The sequence below is a fragment of the Petromyzon marinus genome, unplaced genomic scaffold (genome assembly GCF_048934315.1).
Source record: "Petromyzon marinus isolate PM22_M1 ecotype Great Lakes invasive population unplaced genomic scaffold, UKy_Petmar_22M1.pri1.0 PM_G_Scaffold_38, whole genome shotgun sequence".
Classification (NCBI taxonomy): Eukaryota; Metazoa; Chordata; class Hyperoartia; order Petromyzontiformes; family Petromyzontidae; genus Petromyzon; species Petromyzon marinus.
Genome location: NW_027422961.1, coordinates 1,177,501 through 1,182,500, shown reverse-complemented (window position 1 = coordinate 1,182,500; position 5,000 = coordinate 1,177,501). Strand labels below are relative to the sequence as shown.

The window sequence follows — 5,000 nt, the reverse complement described above, 5'->3', positions numbered from 1 at the left end:
TGCATCTTTGATAACACGGGGTGGAGTCAATAACCGTATTGTACTCCCATGCTGGTGTATCCAACGCAGATCCAGCATCATCAAGCTGGTCCCTGACTGGGATGCCGTGTATTATCGAATCCCTGCTGCCGTGCATCAATGGCAACAAGGAGTAGAGTCGGTAAGGTTACCGGATTCTCGAACTGATGTACTCCAAAAAATAAAGAATTAAAATAACAAAGTCTAATCTATATAAGTAATGTTGAATAAAGCTTATTTTTAATCTTCTTTGAAGGCAGAAAATAGTAAGGTAAAAATAAAGTCCTCTCTATGCTCTGAAGTAACATATAAAAAAAACTAGCAATAAAAAAAAATAAAAAATAAAAATACCAAGTCTTCGTCTTGGAAAATAACAAAATCTAAAAGAAAAATCTTCTTTGTGGAAAATAGTAAAATAAAAAAACCAAGTCTTCACCTTGGAAAATAACAAAATCTAATCTAAAACATCTTAAATAAAGCTTGTCTGTAGTCTTCTTTGTAGGCAGAAAATAGTACGTTACAGGACTCTCAAACTGATGTATTCCAAAAATAAAGAATTAAAATAACAAAGTCTAATCTATATAAGCGCTCTTGAATAAAGCAGTGTAAAAAAAAAAATAGCAATATAAAAAAACCAAGTCTTCGTCTTGGAAAATAACAAAATCTAAAAGAAAAGAAAAGTCTTCTTTGTGGAAAATAGTAAAATAAAAAAAACCAAGACTTCACCTTGGAAAATAACAAAATCTAATCTAAAACATCTTAAATAAAGCTTATTTGTAATCTTCTTTGTAGGCAGAAAATAGTAAGTTACAGGACTCTCGAACTGATGTAGTCCAAAAATAAAGAATTAAAATAACAAAGTCTAATCTATATAAGTGCTCTTGAATAGGCTTCGTGTAAAAAAATAGCAATAAAAAAATACCAAGTCTTCGTCTTGGAAAATAACAAAATCTAAAAGAAAAGTCTTCTTTGTGGAAAATAGTAAAATAAAAAACCAAGACTTCACCTTGGAAAATAACAAAATCTAATCTAAAACATCTTAAATAAAGCTGGTTTGTAGTCTTCTCTCGAACTGATGTAGTGCAAAAATAAAGAATTAAAATAACAAAGTCTAATCTATATAAGTGCTCTTGAATAAAGCTTCCTGTAAAAAATAGCAAAAAAATACCAAGTCTTCGTCTTGGAAAATAACAAAATCTAAAAGAAAAGAAAAGTCTTCTTTGTGGAAAATAGTAAAATAAAAAAAACCAAGACTTCACCTTGGAAAATAACAAAATCTAATCTAAAACATCTTAAATAAAGCTTATTTCTAATCTTCTTTGTAGGCAGAAAATAGTAAGTTACAGGACTCTCGAACCGATGTAGTCCAAAAATAAAGAATTAAAATAACAAAGTCTAATCTATATAAGTGCTCTTGAATAAGCTTCGTGTAAAAAATAGCAATATAATAAAAATACCAAGTCTTCGTCTTGGAAAATAACAAAATCTAAAAGAAAGGTCTTCTTTATGGAAAATAGTAAAATAAGAATACCAAGACTTCACCTTGGAAAATAACAAAACCATCTTGAAAAAAGCTTATTTTTAATCTTCTTTGTAGGCAGAAAATAGTAAGGCGAAAATAAAGTCCCCTCTAAGCTCTAAAGTAACAAATACGACGTGTTAAAAAAAAAAAAAACTAACAATAAAAAAAAGAACCAAGACTCCGTCTTGGAAACTAACAATCTAAATTGTGGAAAATAGTAAAATGAAATAAAAACCGACTTCACCTTCGAAAATAACAAAATCAATCTAAAACAAATGACATCTTAAAACAAAACTATTATTTGTTTCGGAGGTTGTCTATGACTGTTCATAGACCGCATAATTTCCACAGAACATTCTCAGAATATCAAGAGAGAAAAGCAGCGTTCTGCGGGAAATCATCTTGGCCAGTGATGTCGTTCTGGGTTTGGTCAGGCCCAGGGAGGTAAGTACCTCGTTATTCTCAAGGGGCCACTTTCCTCTTGCCCCAACCGGGAATCCAAAGAATGTGACCTTGCTAGCCTTCGTCAGCACTTTGACTTGATCACCAAGAGGGGTATAGTACGAAACTTTGTGCGAGGCAGCATCTGACAAGGTATTCTTTGAAAGCTCAAAACGGACGGTGACATCGATCACAACCGCCTCCTCATCTTTTGCAAACACGAGGTCAGGCTTTCTCATCTCTCCCGTCTCGGATATGAACCGTGGCTCTTTGTATACAGACCAGCCCAATCTAGCCGCTTCGTCTGCCAGAATGTTACTGATCTTGTTATGTCGCGCAATTCTTGCTTTCTGTACTGCAGGACATTGACCGAGAATGTGCGAAAGGGACTCGAGTCTGGCAGAGCATTTCCTGCAGGAACGTAAGGCCCCATCTCTGCCTCTGTTCAAGCTTTCTCTTGTTGGGTAAATATTTGCCCTTAGTTGTAGTGCTGCGATAAAGAAGCATTGTTTAAAGCCGCACCATGGCCTCAACCAAGCATTACTGATTCTATCATGCGCAAAGTTTACAATGCCCCTTCCTTGAACCGGCTTTTCGCACCATCTCTGAAATTCATGCTCCCTCCAATCGCAGGGTCTCGGATATACAGGTTCTTTTGACACCGAGTCCCTGAGAACGAATGTTGGGATTGCATCACTGTCACCCCCTGCTCGTACCCACAAATTACGGTATTCTTCCTCCATACCCTGCGAGGACACAATATTACGGGTGATAGCATCGGACGAGTTTGCTATACGTTGCAGCCTTCTAACTTGAACCGAAGGGATTGTTTTTTCCAGTTTCAAGATGGCAAGGCCTCCGTCTCGGGCTCTGGCATATAACAGTCCATCACAAGTTGAAGCGGGAAGGTGGAGCCATCCTTTTACCGCCTTTCTAATCTCTTGGTCCAACCCACGGAGAGTTGATTGCTTGCAGTCCGAGTGGTCTGCAGGATATAACAATCTGGGTAGGGCATAGGCATTGAGTAGTTCAACCTTCTGAGTTGGCTTCAGAGGCGCCTCATCGATTTTCGAGATCCATGTCTTTAGCTGACAATGTAGATCAGGCTGTATAGTGCCAGTCCAAGGGCCAATTTTCAGACCAAGGTATTTCGTTGATTCATCAGGTTGGATCATATGGACATCTTTATTTTTGATAGTCCATGGGTCGCAGTTGTTCACCGTATATGAATCTTTGGTTGGGCTTATCATGAAGCCCTGGCACTTTCTGGCCTGAACCTCCAATCCCGATAGCCCACAAAATGATTCCAAGATCGCTAGATTGGCGGCCATACCAACCCAAGATTCGCTCACCAACACCAAATCATCAGCAAACGCAAGAGCTGTCACGTGGTCGGTATCAATGGAGTACCCAACTCCGTGTGACTCTAGGGTGCATATCAAAGGGTCCATGGCAAGATTGAAGAGCAGGGGTGACATGGGGTCACCCTGTTTGACACCAACACGTATGCTAATTTCTCGAGTCGACTCGCCATTGCTTTTGAACGAGGTCGTACACCGATCGTAGGCGTTCTGGATGATGCCCACCACGTGTTCATCTACTTTCTTGTGCCTTAACACCCATAAAATATGAGCATGCGAAACCGAGTCAAAAGCTTTCGCTATGTCGATAAACATGACAGCCAACGGCCTGTGCAATTTCTTAGCATGTCTCATAAGGTCCTGTAGCACCTTAAGATTTTCAGAGCAGCCAGATGCCGCTATAAAACCACGCTGCCTTGGGTTTAAGGGACAAGCACGAGCAAGACGTGCAGTCATTATTCTGGAAAATAATCTCAGAATCATTGAACCGATCGTTATTGGTCTCCAGTTCCCCAATTCTTTCAGCTTTTCATCGTCCATAACCTTAGGAATAAGAATCGTCCTATTCTTTTTCAACTCTTTGGGAATAATTCCTGTAATCATCCATGCATTAAATAGGGCTGTCAGTGTCCGACCCTCGGGGTCGGCAGCACAGATTGCAGCCCTTGTTAGGCCATCTGGCCCAGCTGCTGACGTTGGTTTAATGGCCCGTATGGCAGTCTGAACTTCCTCCACCGAAATTAGGGGCTCAAAGTATTCGTTATTTGCAACACCTGATGACTTAAATTGGCCCAGGCCATTGAATGGCAACACCTTCTCCCATTTTTCGCAGTAAAAACGATATACATCTGCGTTCGGGATTCGGCATTCATGACGTTCAGTGCCATCCAGGACTAAGGACGCAAGAAGAGAGCGGTTCTTAAAGAAGAGCTTCTGGTGCTTCATGAAGCTTCCTCGTTTTTCCGCTCTCTTCTTCATCCAAGATCGTGTGGGTAATATCCTGGGTTTAATAATGTCGTTCTCGGGTTTTGAACGTTTGCCTTTGTTTTTCACCAATCTCATCGGACAAAGCATCAATGCTGTGGCAGTTTCTACGAGGGCATCATGTTGGCCCTCGCCGTTAAGCCAAGCCTTTATTGCCTCCATTGCAGGCTTTTCCAGGGTCCCAGAATTCTCATTCGTAAGCCGCGCAGCTGCTTGAGCGAGTATGGATGAAGTCCCCGTTGTTACATTTGGTGGGGGAGACAATGTCTCAAGAGGCCTAGAAGAAAAATGTAAGCTGTCTGACATGGGGGCCCCTGTCTTTTTACTTAGGTCCCGTCTCTTGTCAGAGACTTGCTTGTTGGTCTTAGTCCCAAGCGCTTCAGCAATGATCTTATTGATATTCTTTTTCCCCTGAAACTGCAACTCTAGAAGGGCCAGCTGTTCTACTTCCTTCAAAGACCAGCAGCTACGGTGTACCCCTCTCTGCGAGGTACCCTTTATACCATCTTTAATCCTTTCCTCATTACGGGTGACTGGGTGAGCATGCCTCTTGTGCTGCGAAAGGCCACTTAGAGTTGCAAAGCGTGCCTGGCAACATTCACAGACCATTGGTAAGCTTTCCTCAGTTAACTTTATTCCCCCACATTTGGGGGCATGACAGGCAATCGATCGGT

General features: G+C 40.8%; 1 pseudogene; it reads right to left on the bottom strand.

Annotated features, from left to right (window-relative positions):
* The window catches only part of LOC142916165 (28S ribosomal RNA), a 10,628-nt pseudogene that overhangs the window by 2,037 nt on the left and 3,591 nt on the right, over positions 1 to 5,000 (bottom strand).